This window comes from Canis lupus, chromosome 1 (genome assembly GCF_048164855.1).
Source record: "Canis lupus baileyi chromosome 1, mCanLup2.hap1, whole genome shotgun sequence".
NCBI lineage: Eukaryota > Metazoa > Chordata > Mammalia > Carnivora > Canidae > Canis > Canis lupus.
In genome coordinates, this window is record NC_132838.1 from 100,148,309 (window position 1) to 100,167,507 (window position 19,199).

The 19,199-nt window shown below is 44.3% G+C and overlaps 1 protein-coding gene and 1 non-coding gene across 10 annotated transcripts in view; both read left to right on the forward strand.

Annotated features, from left to right (window-relative positions):
- Positions 1-107: 107 nt before the first annotated feature.
- Positions 108-241, forward strand: LOC140609083 (U4 spliceosomal RNA). Its single transcript, XR_012011056.1, has one exon. It is a non-coding gene; the product is annotated as a U4 spliceosomal RNA (small nuclear RNA).
- Positions 242-14,569: 14,328 nt separating this feature from the next.
- Positions 14,570-19,199, forward strand: part of ZNF484 (zinc finger protein 484) — a 44,988-nt gene continuing 40,358 nt past the window's right edge. For 6 of the 9 annotated variants that reach the window (XM_072842634.1, XM_072842633.1, XM_072842626.1 and 3 more), the window contains exon 1: positions 14,570-14,845. The gene's annotated coding sequence lies outside the window, so the exon portion shown is untranslated. The remainder of the gene's footprint in view (positions 14,846-19,199) is intronic. The other 3 variants (XM_072842631.1, XM_072842635.1, XM_072842639.1) reach the window with 1 other exon arrangement.

The following is a 19,199-nucleotide window of genomic DNA, read 5'->3' on the forward strand; positions in this document are numbered from 1 at the left end:
AATAAAAATTATGTGGAAATGCAAAGGATTTAAAAGCCAAATAAACTTTGAAAGAGAAGTAAAAAGTTAGAGGACTTAAATAATCTGATTACAAGACTCTAATAATTAGCTTCGCACAGTGGAAGTATTGTAGCCAATGAGGTTTATCTGAAGCGCACAATTATTGCTAATTGAAAACTATAATAATTAAAACTATGGTATTGGCATAAAGATATAAATAGATCATTGGAACAGAGAATCCAGAAAAAAATCTATATATATATTTTTTTTTAATGATGCCAAAGACATCATTAGGAAAAGGATAATCTTTTCCCAAAATGGTATTGGAACAAGCAGATTGATGTAGTAGACATGCACACACAGAACCTCAGCCTATACCTCTCCATATGCAAAAATTAACTCAAAATGCATCAAAATATAAACATAACAGACTCGTGTATTTTGCCACAATAAAAATATATTTAGAGGACTAAATGTAAGAGCCAAAACATCATTTTCTGTGAGGAAACAGGAGAAATTCTATCCCTAGTGGGATAGGTAGACTAGCCCCCAAAGATACCTACCTACACCTTAACCCTGGAACCTACAAATATAGTAGATGCCACAGAAACTGCAGATGTGATTAGAGCTATAGGCCCTAAGGTTATAGATGCTCCTGATTTATCTATTAGGCCCCAGTCTAATCACAGGGGCTTTTGGAAGCAGAGAACCTCTGGCTGGAGGCAAGAGAAATTGGCAGAAGCATCTGCTGTGCCTTTGCTGGAGCCTCTCACACCTCCTAAAACAACTGTCAAACATTCCAAGTGCAAGACAATTATATCCGTGAAGTTAACGGTTACATAAATTAGAAATACTGGTCCCAGCCTGTCCATAACCAGTGTCGTGACTGGACCAGCTTATGTGGCTCTTAAAATTGCAGGACACTCAGCGATAAACATCAGGCACAGTGAGAAAAAAGTGTATGAGCCGCACATCCCAGGAAGCAGCGAGCTTGCCTGGGGTTCCATGTTCACTGCGGTCCACGGTGGGGACCTAGAGTTTCAAGGGCTCGCTCTTTTATCGGTGATCATAAACTTAAGAGCCGGAATTTAAAGCTGAGGAAGAGAAAAACAAGCAGCCCAAATGGTCACTGATTACAATTAAGCAAGATCTCCAGAAACAGAGGAGCCTGATGGGGGAGGGAGTGGGCGGGGTCTTTCTCTGGTCTTGTGGCCAGCTTGGTGTCGCTGGAGACCACCAGCTCCCTTGACCCTCATAAGCTTGGGATTGCAGAGTGACATGTGAGGAGTCCCTATAAGAAGCACACCCACCCCCACCCTGAGCATCACCGCTTTCTCCAGAACTAACAGGGTTCTTGTACCACGGAAGGGACAAGCTACAGTCTCCTTGGGCACCTTTCTACAGAGCGGTGCACACGCTGTCCTAACTAAGCCTTGGCAACATATTCTAGGTCACTATCCATTACCTAGTTGATTTAATGAAATCACACTGCAAACAAAACCGTAGAAGCCCCGGGCTCATGAGCGCAGAGGCAATGTCCCATCACTCCTGTGCACTGCAGGAAATGCCAGCACCCAAAACTCAGATGGGATGGCCTGCACCTTCCAGGTCACGTGGGTTCCCCGTCAAGGACCCACACTTTGCCACCACCTGTCCAGGCAAACCAGGAGGACCCGCTTGGTTATCCTGAGATCGGTGCTTTACCACAAAATGCGCTTATGGAAAGGGATGGGACAAGCTGCAGAAACCCAGGATGCCTGAGCTCAGACCCTGTAGACCTTCAAGTGGGCGAGCAGGAAAAGGGGCTCCTCCCCAGGCTGGGAGTCGCAGGCAAGACGATCTCTTAGAAAACTCCAAGCCTGCCCTTCGGGCGCCATGGAGGAAGCATGGCAATTGGGGAGTTCTATGGCTCTCCACGGGCTTCTATTGATGTAGGACGGCTCTGGGCTGGGCTCAGCCTGGCTTGCTTCTGGGGCCTCACCATGGCTTCTCCCACCTCCCATCACAACAAAAAGGAACCTCGTTCCCAACTCCGTCTCTCTCTGTCTCTGTGTCTGTCCGTGGGTCTCACTGAACTTCCTGAGAGCTCATGGCTGACACCCCAGGACGGGCAGGGTGTAGAGGCTCCTGGGCTTCAGACAGTCTCCCTCAGCAGGACAAAGAACGCGACTCTGATGTCACCTTGTGCTGACAGCCTTAACATCATCCTCTCCTGTGACTCAAGGCCACTGTCTCTGAGCCTCTTGCACCCATGAAGGCCACCTGCCAGTGTAGACGCTCCACAGCCCTCCCCTAGCTGGTTGTGAGCAGAGCCTAAGCTAAGAGTCACAAGTCACCCTGATGAAGAACATTTCAGAAAATTCAGACTTTATCTTATACTTCTAGTATATGCAAGGCTGCGGGCTTTGGAGACACAGGAATGGAACCCAGACGTTTACTCTTATCTTTATTTGACATGTTTCTTGTAGGTTATCTGCTACCAACACGGATGCAGCGTGTGCTTGGGGCAGAAACAGCCCTGCTCTGAGGTTTGGGGAAGTTATCCTGACCTTGGCTGGCAGCCCAGGAGCAGGGCCCACCAGCGTGAAAAGTTGAGAATTGTCTCTATGGCCCTGCAGCTCCGGTTCCAACCTGGGATCAGCAGAGCACCTCTCAGAAATTATCAAGATTCAAGCATTGGGGGAAAAAGAGAGATCATTTTATTTAGGAAGCCAGCAACTGGGGAAGAGAGAAGACAGATGTCTGCAAGGCCACCACCCTCCCCATCCAGCAGGCGGGGGCCTGGGTCAAAGCTGTGAGCAGGGGCACGGGGGTTAGCCAGTCATCTGTCCTTCAGGGCTTCCAAGTTCCTCTGTGCTGCCAGGAATCAGCTGCCCGCTGTCTCACTTTGGGGACACCAGATCACTGGGGTAGCTTCTGAGTACTGTCAGGCCTTATCTTCTGAAACTCTGGTCCCTTGTTTCCTCAAGGCCAGTGGTCCACAGGGTCCCAGGGTTGGCTCTGCGGCAGACACAGGGCAGGCTTAAAGCGGGTGTGCCCTCACAGGGCAGCTGTCACAGATCCCCATCAGTCCTTCACTGCGTTTGTATGAACTATGGGTGCGGGTCCATCCTTGGGAACTGGTAGGGTGCGGAGTGACTCTGCAGTACAAGGAGTCAACACCACTCAGGGTGTAACTTCTGGTCCTTTGTTCCAGTGCAGGGGGTCCTAGAGCCATTCCCGTGTGTGAGGTCACTAACCTTATCCCCGGGCTGTTCCCAGAACAGTCACAGTACATATGAGCCCAGGGTTATCATCCTTCTAAAACGGATCCAGTACCAGCAGGTGTCCCATAGACTCGGTCAGCAAACCAGTCCCAGTCGCCTTGGAGACGTGAGGAGTGGCGGTGTAGACATCTGGCAGCTGAGTGGCTTGCAGCCTGGTTTTCTCTGTACTTACGTCCACCTGTGCTGATGTATCACTGCAGCTCTAACCTGGGAGCTGGCTGTTGTGCCCAAGATTGCGTATCCAAGAAACCACCAAGGAGCCAACACTGATGCAAGCGCACGAGGGTTTATTTGCAAACTTGAGTTTGGGTCCAAGTATACCCGACACAGCAGAGCAGGGACTTGGACCCCGAGGTTAAGAGGCATAGCAGTTTTATAACAATTTACCCTATAGTGACCATTTGAACTAGCCTATCACTCTGGTCAGAATTGGCGCACAGATTTGGCGGGCAAAAGGTGGGGTTTACATTCTTTGGTGGTTAGGGGTTCCGCATTCCTATATGAGCCGGTTTCCGGTAAGGGTATGCTCAGCAGCTTGACTAGGGTGGGGGAGTGCCTTAAGCAATAAGCAGGTCATGTGGGGGTTATACATGAGATGGCGGGTGTAGCACAAAATGGAGTTAGTCCTGCTCTGCTTGTCCAGGGGTAGGGGATTTTTGTTAAATTCCTTGGGTCCCACACTGGCAAATTGGTGAGCTGCAACCCTCACCAGGGAAGCAGATGCACACAAAGAAATGCCATGGACTACTCCTGGGAAGTCCCAAAGCACGTGAGTCATCTCGGGGAGCTACACTGACCACAAGCAGAAGAAACCACAGCTGTCTGTGTCCAGGGGGTCTCTCTCCCCCTAGAATGAAACACACCCCTGTCTGGGGGGTGATTGAACCAGGATCCAAGGGGAGGAGTTTAATTTCTCCTTCCAGCCATTTGCGAGCTCCAGGGTAAGAAAGAAACAAGGGCTCTGGATGAGGAGCCACCAGGCGGACTGTCCATGATGTTTCTCTAGGTCAGGGGCACAACAGAGGAGAGGTAGGTGTTCTGTCTTCCCAGAGGCCTACAGGACGGTGGCCGTCCAGTGACTTCCAGAAGAGCGGCCACAGGCTTCTCCCCTTCAGGCGGTGCTCTGTTCACCCTGGTGCTCGGGGCCCAGAATGTCACACCTGCACGTTTAACAGATGTACATGGTCAGTGACACATCTTGGGGTCCTGTCCACTCTTCTGCCCCCTGATGGTCAGGTCCTCATTTCTTCTGGGCTTTTAGAAACACCTTATCCCCGGACTGGAGGGACGGGAAGAATGGGAGGGCTCCTTGCTGGGAAGAGCAGACTGTAGCCAAGCAGCACCTGGTACCATCGCTGTATATACTGTTTGCTTGGTTTCCACTGTACCCACATGAGCGCGGGGCCCGTTACATGGTCTGAGAGTGTGTCCCCTGCAGGCTCAGTGACGCCCACTTTGGGGAACAACCCATATTTGGAGGAGATGATACTTGATCCCATTTCGAGTGGGTTTCCTGACATTTGGGCCGAAGGCCTCTTCAGGGTGCAAGTCACCTCAATGATGTTGCCAGCTGATGGGGCTTCCAGACGCATGCAGAGGACGTGAGTTGCTGAGCTTTCCTCACTTGTTGAGTCACTTCGGACACAAGTGAAGGAAGGGCTGTTATCACTCTCCACAGTGTTGGTGGTCCAAACTCAGTAATTATTTCTTTTTTTAATATTTTATTTATTTATTTGTGAGAGACACAGAGAGAGAGGCAGAGACACAGGCAGAGGGAGAAGAAGGCTCCCTGTGGGGAGCCCGATGTGGGACTCCATCCCAGGACCCTGGGGTCATGCCCTGAGCTAAAGGCAGACACTCCACCACCAAGCCACCCAGGAGCCCCAGGAATTACTTCTTTTCATAGAAGTTTTGCGACATCAGAGGCGTCTTCTGTGCACGTGGTGGGACCCCACCAACCCCGAGAGGGGGTCCCAAACCCAGCAAAGACCCTGGGCTGCCCCATTATCCTTGGCGTCTGGCCGGTCTGTTCGTCATCCTCAGTAGGAAGGTTCCCCTGTGACAGGGACATCTTTTAGGCTCAGGACTGTTTCTTTTTTTTTTTTTTTTTTTTTTTTTTTTTTTTTTTTTTCAGGACTGTTTCAAGCACACAGTTCACATCTGTCAGTCATGCTCTGGCTGGTTCCCTCCCGCGCGGCCTTGGGTTGGGGCACGCCAGAGCTTGGGCAGCAGGACAGCCCATGAGTGTCACGGTCTATGATAAAGCAGGGCTACCGTAAACCCCCTTCCTCAGGCTCTTTCTTCATCCCATGCAGTATCATGAGCCTTCCTTCTGACGAGTCTTTCTGAAGGATTCAGGCTACCCGGATCCAAATCTGCCGTTCCTCTGGTTCCTGCCTTCCTGGGAGTCCATCCCTTGGTGTCCTGGATGAGCTACCTTGACTCACAGAAGAAGGACCACCTGCTGATTTAAAATGTCCTAAGTGTGTTTGTGTCCTGTTACTGGAGGCCAGGAATCCTCTCTTTCCAAGCCTCCTTAGAGCCAGTAAAAATGTTTATGTTTTTCTCCCCAGAAAGTTCTAGGACTCTGGTCAAGGCTGGCAGCTCTGCCTTTTGTGCTCCTTCTCCTGCAGGGAGTGGCTGCCCTGTTTGCCTGTGCTCACACACATTCCATGAAGCAGCTCGGTCAGTGAATGGTTCCAGCAGGCATCCTCCTGCCCTGTGAGGGCCAGGGCCCTGTCCAGATAAGGTGCCCTTGGGTTGTAAAAGGGGCACCATCCCATCCGGGGGTGGAGCCTGTGCCCCTTCCTTTCCAGCCTCTACGGGAGGCGGAGTGAGGTCGGCTTGGGCACTGCTGCTGAGCCCACACTTGGGACCGAGATCTAGGAATTTTGGCATTGGTCCCTCTTCCTCCCACCCTTCCCATTAGTCTGACCATTGGAGAGGGAGTCATGTGTCTTAAATTTTCATTTATCCTTCTCTCTCCGGACCATCAGTCGGGTCCCTTCCTGTGAGGTGTCTTCATTTTTTAATTTTTTAAAAGATTTTACTTATTTGAGAGTTAGAGATGGCGAGCACAGGAGCAACCACGTGGGGGGGGGGGGCGCAGAGGAAGAAACAGAGTCCCCGCTGCGCAGGGAGCCCTACCAGGACTCCAGGATCATGACCTGAACCAAAGGCAGGTGCTGCACCCGCATCACCGACAGAGCCACCCAAGTGCCCCTGTGCTTCAATTTTTGAGAAATGTCCAAAACTGTTTTCCCAAGCAGCTGCACCATTTTCTATTCCCCTAACGTCATCTATGGTTCCAGCTTCGCCACATCTTTGCCAACACAACCTGTTCCCTGTCTTTGGGTCTCAGCTGTCCTAGAAGGGAAGGGGGACCTCATGGTGATCTTGGTTGCATTTTCCTGATAACTAATGATATTAAGCACCTTCTCATGTGCTTGTTGGTCATTTTGTATCTTATTTGGAGAAATGTCTGTTCATCTTTTGCTCATTTTAAATTGGGTTGTCTTTTTATTGTTGAGTTGTAGCAGTACTTTATGTATTCTGGATACAAGCCCCTTTTAAGACATATGAGATAAATTTTTCTCCCATTCTGAGGTGTGATATTGTAATTTATAGTAAGAAATATACATTTGGTTTTCATCCTCATTTCTTTTTCTATTATATTTTTCAGAATTTTAAATATTTTTCACTTTCTTTGAAACACATTATAGATCAATGTTGTATGTAACCCATTATCTGTATCATCTGAATAGTAATTCAACAATCATAATAACAGTAAGGCAATACTAGACTAGCAAAGATAAGAAAATCAGTAGTGTACTTACTTTAGGTAATCTGTTGTAGTAGGTTTTTGCTAGAATATCTAGATAAGACAGAGAAGACCCTAGTTTTAATTTTTTTAATGTCCATGTAATTGCCTCATTGTACAGATTCCCCTTTACGGGTCTATAACTATCCATTCTATTACTCATAACTCCATCCATTCTTTGATGTTTTCAGAACTATGAAGCTTACCTCTATTTCTCACATTTTCCAACATTCCATTGCCAGCCAAGTATATTCTTTTTTTTCAATCAAAGTATATTCTTTATTTTTTATTTTCCATTTTTTCAAAGTATAATTGACATACAATAGCCTATGAGTTTCAGGCACTCATCATAGTGATTCAATATTGTTGTACATTATGAAATGATCCCTATGAGAAGTTTAGCTGCCAGATATCACCAAAGTTACAGTATTACTGACTGTGTTCACTGTGTTGTTCTTTCCAACCCCATGACTTATTTATAACTAGAGGCTTGTGCCACTTGATTCCACCCCCCCCTTATCTCACCCCACTCTGTTCACCAATGTTTGTTTCCTGTATCTATGAGTCTGTTTTTCTTTTGATTGTTCATTTGTTTTGCTTTCTAGATTCCACATATGAGTGAAATCATATGGTATTTGTCTTTCTTTGTGTGACTTATCCCACTTGGCATCATACCCCCTAAGTCCATCCAGGCTGTTGGAAATGGCAAAGCTTCATTCTTGTTATGGCCGAGTGATACTCTTTTATTTATGTACATTGAGTTCTAACCCCCAATACCTCAGAATGTGATCTTATCCAGAAATAGTCACTGCAAATGTGATTAGTTAAAATGAGGTCATGTTGCAGTAAGGTACACCCCTGATCCAATATGGCTGTCGTCCTTCTGAAAAGGGGAAACTGGACATAGGGAAACACACTATGTAACAAGGAAGGCAGAGATTTACAAACAAGGAAGCCCAACGATAGCCAGCAAACCACCAGAAGCCAGGAGGGAAGCAAAGCACAGATCCTCCCTCGAGCCTACAGGAGAAACCAACCCCGTCAACACCTTGATTTTGGGCTTCTGGTGTCCAGACTGAAAGACAGTAAGTTTCTGTTGTTTAAGCCACTCAGTTTGTGGTAATTATTTTCTTTAAAAAATATTATTCAGTTTGTGGTAATCTTTAATAGTTTTTAAAACATATTTATTTGAGAGAGAGAGAGAGAGCATGAGCAGGAGGAGGGGCAGAGGGAGAGAAAGAAGCAGACTCCCTGCTGAGCATGGAGCCTGGTCTGAGACTCAACCCCAGGACCCCGGAATCACGATGTGAGCTGAAGGTAGATATGGCTTGGCTGACTCAGCCACCCATGTACCCCAATTTTTAGTTTTTTATTAAGACTTTTTTAGAGCAGTTTTAGGATTATAGAAAAGTTGAGGGGAAAGTGCAGAGATTTCCCATATACCTCGTCCCCCCACTCACAGCCTCCTCAGCTAGCACATTTCCTACCAGATGGTACATCAGATGGTACGTTTGTTACAACTGGCAAACCTCCACAGACACATCATAATCATCACCCAGAGTCCACAGATTCACTCTCAGTGGTAGATATGCTGTGGGTCTGGACAAATGTACAAGGACATGTTTGCATCATCATGGCATCACATATTTTCATTCCCTAGAAACCCTATGTGTCCCACATTTTCGTCCCTCTCTGTCCCCCAGCCCCTGGTGCCACTGGTCTTTTCACTGGCTCCATACATAGTCCTGTCTTTCCTGGAATGCTGTACGGCTGGGACCTGCACCCTCACCTTGCACATGCCTTATAGTACAGATAATGCATTTCCTCCTTATAAAGGTCAAGGAATTATTTCTTTGAAGTCTTCCAGCACAATAGATAATACCTAAGGAGTGACCTAGTGGAGTCACTGGGTCATCATACCAAGACCACTGAATCCTTGAGACCCCTGGTTCTGGAGTACAAGTGACTTATGGAGGACACCTAAACACTTATCTTTGTTCCTGGATACCTGAGAGGACACATGCACCAGACCTCAACCCTCAAGGAAAACCCCAGACACCAAGCAAAGAGGAGACTCACTCTTCTTTCCTTTCTGAGTCTCCTGGACCCTCTGTGTATCTGTTCCCTCTAGGTCTTCCATAAACTCTGCTCTCACATCCTCTCAGCTCACATTCAATTTCTATACTGCACAAAGCCAAGCACCCTCTTGGCAGGTCCTGTGAGATCCCCTCTGGGTCTGTGGACCCAGCCAGCCCGCATCAGCCTGACCTTTGCTGCCTCACCAACCCACACAAAGCTGGGTACTTGTTTAACCTCAAGGATGCTCCATGTTCAAACCAGAATTACTATATCCCAGTTGACTTCAGCATCAGCCCACTGCCAAGGCAGAAACAAAAGAACACCATCGTTTTGCAGTCTTAGCATCTTTAGCAAGGAATACTCCCCATTTCTTTCCAGTAATCCTCTGCTCTTGACATGTGTGGATGTTCTCATCCTCAAACGGTGGGGACATTTTCTAGGATTTCCCTGATAGACATGTCTTTGGTGGAAGAACCAGAGGAACTGGAAGAAGGCCTTGTTTAGGGACCTGATGCTCTATGTGGACATTTGAGTTGTTGCTTACTACTGCTCAGTTAGACTGACTCCTTGAGGAACAAGCATAATCAACTATGATTTAATCTTTCTTTGTGGCTCCAAAGGTCACCTCTTCATATTGACTGTAGACCAAAAAGCAAATTTCTTTGAAGGTTTGTTTCCTTTCTGTTCTTGCCTTCCTTCCTTTCTTTTGACCTAACAGAAGTAGAGATGCCTATACCACTCCATGCATTATTCTAGTAATTTTTCTTATAAAATTTTTGTTAATATTAGAGAAACAAACTCACCTTCCTCTATTAAAAAATGCATTGAGTTCTTTTTTTTTTATTTTTATTTATTTATGATAGTCACACAGAGAGAGAGAGAGAGAGAGAGGCAGAGACATAAGCAGGCTTCATGCACCGGGAGCCCAACATGGGATTCGATCCCGGGTCTCCAGGATCACGCCCTGGGCCAAAGGCAGGCGCCAAACTGCTGCGCCGCCCAAGGATCCCGCATTGAGTTCTATATACCAACAACAATGAAAAAGATTAAATCCAGGTGAAAAAACTTTCAATAAAATAAGATGACTGACCACATAGGAGAAAACACCTGGAATTAATTCAAAGTAAGGAAGGTGAGTGATTATTCAAAATATGTGTTTCTATCATTCAATAAAAAAATAAACCCCACAGGGATGCCTGAGTGGCTCAGTCAGTTAAGGGTCTACCTTCAGCTCAGGTCATGATCTCAGGGTCCTAGTAGTCTGCTTCTCCCTCTGCTCCTCCTCCCCGCCGGCTTGTGCTCTCTCTCTCTCTCCCCCCAAAATAAATAAAATCTTTAAAAAACACCACAAAATAATAGGCCAAGGAAATGCAATCAACAGAAACAGAAATATAAATGGTTAATAAATACATACAAAAGATGTTCAAGCTCAAAAGCCATTAAGAAATGCAAATTATAATGAGATACAACCCATTAGATTGGTCAAATACTTTATCTTTTTGAATAATAAATGCATAGTAAAACATACAGATTCACAAGCACAGCCACAAAATTTACAAAGTAGAAAGAAAGGGTTACAGTAAAAAGATGTCTCATGGCACCTGGGTGCCTCAGTCAGTTAAACACTTGACTTCAGTTCAGGTCATGATCTCGGGGTCCCATGTCAGGCTCCCTACTCAGTAGGAAGTCTGCTTCTCCCTCCCTCTCTGCCTCTCCCTACCTTTTGTGTGCTCTCTATCTCAAATAAATAAATACAATCTTAAAACAAACAAACAAACAAACAAAAAAAAAAAACGTTGTGTCTCCCACCCCAGGGACCCATTCTCTGGTTCTGTGATCCAGCCAATTTATGTGCTCTGACAGGGCAATCCAAGAATGTAAAAGTGTGCACAGACATACCCCTTGCAACACAGTGGCTAGCATGGTAGGCAGTTTCTCATACTGTTCATGGAAAAGTCAGGTTCATTACATTCATCAGCATCTTGAAAACACTTCAACCCAGTACTCCTACCGCCAGAATGCTCGCTTCCTGACCACATCCATGTGTATGAGGAAGTTCCTTGATTCATTGCTGGAAACTGCCAAAAATGTAAACCACTGAATGAGCCTCTCTAGACTCTAGTTATCCAATCTCATGGAGAAAATTTTACCCAATACACAACAATCACACAAACTGACGACGGTTGAAGCTGGTGATATATGGAAGTTCCTGAAACTCTTCTATTTTGTGTTCTGTAGAGAGCAAGATGGTCACTCATGTCAAGCAATGATGCAAGCGGCCAAAGACACTGCGGCTCAGACCAGATGTCATCCAAACCAGCACAGGCTGACTGATAATCAGCAGAACCAGAGGGTGTCTGTAAAAGTCCAAGACTAATTAAGTCCTTTAAAAGGGGGCGATTGGGCAACCCAGGTGGGAGGCCCAGGGCAACCTGAGTGGCCCAGCGGTTTGGCACTGCCTGCAGCCCGGGATATGATCCTGGAGACCCGGGATCAAGTCCCACATCGGGCCCCCTGCACGGAGCCTGCTTCTCCCTTTGTCTGTGTCTCTGCCTCTCTCTCTCTCTCTCTCTCTCTCTCTGTATCTCTATGAATAAATAAACAAAATCTTTAAAAAATAATAAATAAATAAATAAATAAATGGGGGGTATTTGGGAGTGCCTGACTGTCTCAGTTGGTGGAGCATGAGACTCTTGATTTCAGTGTTGTGAGCTTGAGCCCATGACGGATGTAGAGGTTGCTTAAATAAATCTTAAAAAAAAAATAAGATTTTTGCAGCAAACTGTCAAACTTTCCAGACGCTGACTCTTTCACATCTGACCGTATCTAAAAGGCAGCTGCCACGGAAGGCTCTGCTGAACTGATCTCAGAACAGAAAAGATCCTCCACTGCATGAACGTAAGCAGTGTGTGCCGAGGGCTGACCTAGACTGGACTGAGGCCTTCCTTCAACTGCTCACTCACAGACTGACTTCACATGTGGTTCATTAACCTTCTACCTTTTGTTCTATCTTGTTTGTCGTGTGACTTTATCTTGTGCTTTGCTTGATGAGACATGTAAGGAGCCAAGTTAAACATGTAGTGAAATATCATTGAGTTTACAATTATGTTAATCTTGCCTGAGGACTGGATAAAGTGGACTCTGTGTGTGTGCCTTTGTAGTGTGCTTGTGACATGTGTATTTAAGATTTTCCATAACAAGGAAATCATTGTTAGATGATAGAGCCTAATCATTGTCATCTCCAAGAAATACTGCAAAGTTGCAAATGTAATCCTTTATTTTTTAAAGATAAACTTTGTTTCATTATCTCCAGTTTGCAAAATCAAGTCACAAGATGTTCTGTCCCATAGCTTCCTAGGAGATTTTGGTCTTCCTCAAGTAGATGTTCTCTAAATGCTCCTTTTCTGTCCCACTTCCTCAAGGATGACAAGGCCTGCTGGTTTTCCTTTTTCACTGCATGTCCTTGCTAAAGCATCCTGAAATCCATTGGCAAAGCAAAAGGTAATGCAGGGAGCCTGATGTGGAAATCAATCCCAGGACCCTGGGATCATGCCCTGGGTGGAAGGCAGATGATCCATCACTGAGCCACCCAAGCGTCCTAGTTTTCTTTTAGTGTTATTTAGTGTGCTATAGCTTTCTCTATTACTTTTAATCTATTTGTATCATTTTTTAGTAACTGTTTTTGAGTTTGAATCCATCCTCCAGCTTTACTGAGATCTAATTGACATATAATGTTGTGTAAGTTTAAAATGTACAATGTGATGATTTAGTGCACATATATATCATAAAGCCATCACGTGATGCCTGGGTGGCTGAGTGGTTGAGTGTCTGTCTTCGGCTCAAGCTGTGATCCCAGAGTCCTGCATTGGGCTCCCTGCATGGAGCCTGCTTCTCCCTCTGCCAATGTCTCTGTGTCTCATGAATGAATGAATAATATCTTAAACATAAATAAAACCATTTCAAAAATAAGGTTAGTTAACATATCCATTATCTCACATCATTACATTTTTAATTGAAATATAATGGACATATAACTAGTTTCAAGTGCATAACATTATTTGCTATAGCATATATTGCAAAGTAATCACCATTATAAGTCTAACATATCACCACAGAGTTACAATTTTATTTTATTTTTTACAATTGAGAACTTCTAAGTTCTATTCTCCTAGTAACTTTCAAATATGCACTACTGTATTATTAACTATAGTCACCATGCTGTGCATTTTAGCTCCAGGTTTATTTATAAATGGAAGTAGGCACCTTTTGAGAATCTTCAGCACCCTCCTCTCCCAACCTTTGGCAACCACCAATCTATTCTCTGTATCTTTGATTTCAGGTTCGTTTTTGTTTTTTCATTTCTTGGATTCCAAATAAAAGTGAGAACATACACTACTTGTCTTTCTCTGATTTAAATAAGTCCCAGCCATATTGTTGCAAATGGCATTTCCTTTTGTTGTGGCGAAATATTCCACTGCGTATATGTACCTCATTTCTTCATCCATTTGTGTGTTGATGAACACTTTGGTTGTTTATTTTTGGCTGTTGTGAATAATGCTGAAATGAAAACAGGAGGGCACATACCTCTTCTACATACTCATTTCAACTTTTTTTTTCATTTGTTTTTTATTGAAGTTCGATTTCCCAACATGTATAACACCCAGCGCTCATCCCCCATCAAGGGCCCTCCTCAGTGCGGGTCACCCAGTCACCCCCCCTCAACCCCCGCCCACCTTGTTTTCTACTGTTTTTCAATTTCATTGTTTCTACTTTTTTTTTGTTTGTTTCTACTTTTTATTATTTCCTTCCTTCTTACTACAGGTTTATTGCTCTTCCTTTTTTAGTTTATTGAGGTGGGAGTGTAGGCAGTTGATTCGAGAATTTTGTTCCTATGTAATGTAAACCTTTGCAATTTTCCCTGGTACAGAATTTCCTCTCACCACTGCCTTAGCTACAACCTACACATTTTGAGATACTGCGTTTTTATTTTCATTCATTTCAGTGTATTCTAAAATTCTTGAGACTTCTTCTTTTGGTCTATGGGTTACTTAGAACTGTGTTAATTTACAAGCGTTAACTTCCCGTTGTCTTTTAGTTCCCAATTTCTACTGATGCCACTGTGTCCAGAGAACAGAGCCTGTACGATTTCAGTTCTTAAATTTTGTAAGATTTGTTTTATGGCCCAAGTTAAAATAAACCGCGATAAACGCTCCAAAGGTGCTTGAATAGAATGCGTACCCTACTGTTTTGGGGTGTTCTGTAATTGCTGATTGGCTCAAATGGTGCTGCGCGCAGACGCGCACGCAGAAAGGCCTTAGGCAGCTCTGAGGAAGAGGCTCCGGTTTTCTGGCTTACTGCCAGAGCCGGGCCGCCGCTAGCCGCCTGACGGCTCTGAGCGACGAAGTCTCACGTCACTTCAACATGGCCGCCCGCAGGCCTGGCTGACGATTGCCGCCATGTTGGGCTGAGTCAGCCATTTGGAGGGGGCCGATTTTAGCAGAGAGCCATGTTGAGTGGGGAGACCTCCCGCCAAGCAGCAGCTGCGGAGCATGCGCACACCCAGGCGGCAGCTGAAGGAGTCCCGCAGGGACTGAGAGAGAGCGAGAAAGGAAGTCGGCCAGGTTTAGTCACTGCCTGAGGTAAATGGCCACGGTCCTAAGAGAGCGTGGGTGAGGGGCAGGTGAGTACAGCGGTGGGAACGTCGGGAGCTGAGCGGAGAAACGTGTCTGATGTCTGTGATTAGCATCGGGTCAGTGATGAGAGCCGGCAGTGGATGAAATAATGGAGCCCATGGGGTCTCCGTCAGCGGGGGCGAGTCGGGGTCCTCGGGGTCTCCGTCGGTTGGTCGGCGGGGGCAGGCCCGGGTCCCCGGGGTCTCCGTCGGTCGGTCGGCTGGGGCAGGCCCGCGTCCCCGGGGTCTCCGTCGGTCGGTCGGCGGGGGCGGGGCGGGGTTTGTAGGGTCAGTGGGAGTGGATAACTGTGGAGACTGAATAGTGGGGAGTCTGAGGGATGAGTGATGTTAGACATTAATTGATATCCTCTGTTTTTTAGGCTTTTTGGTTTAGGAATATTTATGATTTATTTGTGCTATATTTTGCTAGAGATTTAAAAATTATTGCCATGAAGCATAAATTTTCATTTACCTCATTTTGATCTGTTACCCAGATTAGGAGCTACTTTGCTACTCATAATATGTTTTTCTTTCTTTTTTTTATTATTAAACGTCTCAAATTTTATTTTATGGACCATTTAAAAGTACATTTAAAGTATGGACCAGTTTAAAGGACCATGGTTGTCTTTATAATCTCTACTTCTTTTTTCTTCTTAAAGATTTATCTGTTTAGAGAGAGAGCAGGTGTCCACAAGAGGGGTAGGAGGGGCAGAGGGAGAGGGAGAGAATTTCAGGCGCGCTACTCTAAGGAGTCCCAGGGGAGGCCCCATCCCAGGACCCTGAGATCATGACCCTGGCAGAAATCAGGAGCCGCACACCCAAATGACTGAGCTACCTATGTGCCCCATCTCTACTGTTTTTATACTAATTTAGTCTCTCCCTTTTTAAAAGATACTTTCTCTTATTTTTTCACTTTTTGATGTAAATTGTCATTCTTCCCCTTATTTTTTCAGTTTTATGCTGCATACTTATAGGAGTATAAAATTTCCTTTATATCAATTTATGAAGTGTATAGTTTTTTTATGTTTTTTTTGAAGATTTAGAGAGAGAGAGTGTGAGAAGGGGGTGGCAGACTTCCCTCTCCCACAACCCTGAGATCATGACCTGAGCCAAAATCAAGAGTGGGAGGCTTAACTGGTGCCTTTTCTTTTCTTCCTTTTTTTTTTTCTTTTCCTTTCTTTTCTTTCTTTATGAGAGACACAGAAAGAGAGATGGCAGAGGGAGAAGCAGGCTCCATGCAGGAAGCCTGATGTGGGTGGACTTGATCCCGGTACTCCACGATCTCGCCCTGAGCCAAAGGCAGACACTCAACCCGGGAGCCACCAGGCGTCCCTTCTTTTTCTTTTTTAAAGTAATCTTTGCACCCAACATGGGGCTTGAAGTCACAACCCCAAGATCATGCTCTTCAGACTGAGCCTGTCAGCACCCCTATCAGGTGTCTAATTTAAATTTGATGTTTTTTGATCCTGAGTTATTTAGGAGACTTTCTTCATTTCCAAAGTATTAAGATCTGTTTTATTTTCAAGTTGACTGTGTTGTAGCAAAATGTAGCCTGTAAAGTATCAATATTTAAAAATGTATCAAGATTTTCTTTGACTTATACAGTAAACTTTGTTCAATGGATATAAGAGAAAGAGTGTATTTTGTTTGTATGTTGCCGAGTTCTCTATGTATATTAAATAGTCTACTTGTAGTTTTAAATCTTTTTCCTCTTTTTTAGTTTTTGGTCCACTTGATTTATTGTATTCTAAAAAACAACAATCTCTCACTGAAGGTTCACTTTATAGATCTATGGGTGTTTTGTTTTTTGCTAGTTTTATTCATATGTGTTTTGGGTTCAGGTATGTATTTTGGGTGCAGGCATACGTACATGTAATGGTTAATGTATTTTGTATCATTTTTTTTCATTTATCAAATGCTATTATTATAGAATCCCTCTTTTCAACAAAAAAGCACATTAACTTCGAATTTCACTTTGATACTCATATTGCCGTCCTTCTTTTGTTTTTATCTCATTTTGATAATGTAATCTTGCCCAGGGCTTTATTTTGTATTCATATTTGTCTCATTGTTTATGTTAACTACCTGTAAATAAATAGATACATTTTGGTTTTTCCAAATCCAACATATAGTCTCTGTTTGTCAGTAGGATCATTTTCTCTCTTCAGTTTAATGTTGTAATGGTTTACCTGATTTTGTATCTTCCATTTTATTTTATTATTATTTTTAAAGATTTTATTTATTCATGAGAGACATGCAGAGAGAGAGGCAGAGACACAGGCAGAGGAAGATGCAGGCTCCCTGCGAAGAACCCAATGTGGGAATCTATCCTGGGACTTTGGGACACGCCCTGAGCTGAAGGCAGACGCTCAACCGCTGAGCCACCCATGCATCCCTGTATCTTCCATTTTAATGTTCACTATTTAAGTCATTATTTTCTACATTTCCTTTTCTTTTTCATACTTTCTACTTTCAGAAAATTCATGAAATTTCTGTTTATTGTTTTCATCTTACACTCTACATAACATCTGTCTTTTCCTGAGGTAATTAGAAATATTTTCTCCTAGGGTATTATTAATTTTCCTTTAATGGCCTCATTGCATCACTGTCATCGTCCTTTTTTATAATTATATTTCTTGAAAAATAATTGTTAACTTTTTTCTTTTTTAAGTGTTATTTGAGAGAGTAGAAGTGGGGGGAGGGGGCTGAGGGAGGAGCAGACTCTCGCAGAGAGCCCTTCCCACCAGGCTTCATCCCAGAAGACACCCCCCCCACCCCCCAACCCCCTCACTCCCCCCCCCCCCGCAGTGCTTTTATCTTACCGGATCATGACCTGAGCTGAAGGCATACACTTAACTGACTGAGCCACCCATGTGCCCCAAACAGTATTTTTCTATTTGGGATTTCTTATCTGATTCATTTTATATATATTTGTAATACTTTATATTTTCCTCAGATAGAGATAGTCTGCAAGTGCTTTTTGGTTTTTTTGTTTGTTTGTTTGTTTGTTTTTGTAAGTGCTTTTTGAAAAGCACTTTGTTTCTTTCTCTGGCCCTAACAGAGAAATGATCTTTTAGATGATATTTCTGATACTTAATTTTCATTACTGCAGGTGAAGAATCTTGATTTTTGGAAAATTTTCTCTGTAGATGACCTATTATTTCACATGCACATTAGATTTATGTGTTTTCAATTTTTTAATTTGTCTTTAAAATTTAAGAATAAAAAAATAAAATAAAATAAAATTCAAGAATAGGGGGCAGCCTGAGTGGCCAGTGGTTTAGTGCTGCCTTCAGCCCAGGGCGTGACCCTGGAGACCTGGGATCGAGTCCCACATCGGGCCCCCTGCATGGAGCCTGCTTCTCCTGCCTGTGTCTCTGCCTTTCTCTCTCTCTCTGTGTCTCTCGTGAATAAATAAATAAAATCTTTATTTAAAAAAAAATAATAAAATTCAAGAATATCCCCAGATTTGTACATTCATTGGGTTCCTTATATGTTTGTGTGTGTGTGTGTGTGTGTGTGTACATGTGTGTGTAAGTTTGTGAGGAAGGCTAATGGTATAGGCCTAGTGGTGTGTGAGTGATGGTAAGTGTGTTTGAGTGCTTTCTTGGGCCTGTTGTAGGTGCAGGTGTGTCTGGGATTGGGACTCTTAGGATGGTTGATGGAGATGCATGGTGGGTAGTGATAAAAGTGTGGAGGCCAGTAATGGGAGCCTATGCTCCCATTGTGATATAATATGGGATCACAGTTATCCCATATTGTGATATAATAAGAAATAGATATTTTAAACTTCGTCTGTGGTTCACAGCACAGAGCTCCTAAAACCTTTGTAATTTCCTAAATGGTAAGAGCTATAGGAGCACCTTTTGTTCCTGGCTCCTGGAATAACTCCAGAGAAATGAATGTGAATGAATGTTTTTATTATTCATAATAAATTCCTTTGAACCACACCTGAGTTTATGTTAATGAAGTAATTTTTGGAAAGCCCTCAGATAGCCACTAGATGGCGGCTGGTTGAGAAAGGAACTAACCATGTGATTAGAGGGTTGGAACTTGAAACCCATCCCCTGGATGGAGGTTGAGTCCATCACCAATGGCCAGTTATTTAATTAATCATCTGTATGAATAAAGCTTCCATAAAGCCCCCAAAACGTAGAGTTTGGAGAGTTTCTGGGTTGAGCACATGGGAGAGAGGGGCACCCTTTCCCATATACCTTGCCCTATGCGTTTCTTCCATCTGGTTGTTCCCGAGGTATGTTCTTTTATAATAAATTGTTAATCCAGTAAGTTAAATGTTATCCTGAGTTCTGTGAGCTGCTCTAGCAAATTAGTGGAACCCCCCACAAGCTGGGGGTCCAGGGAA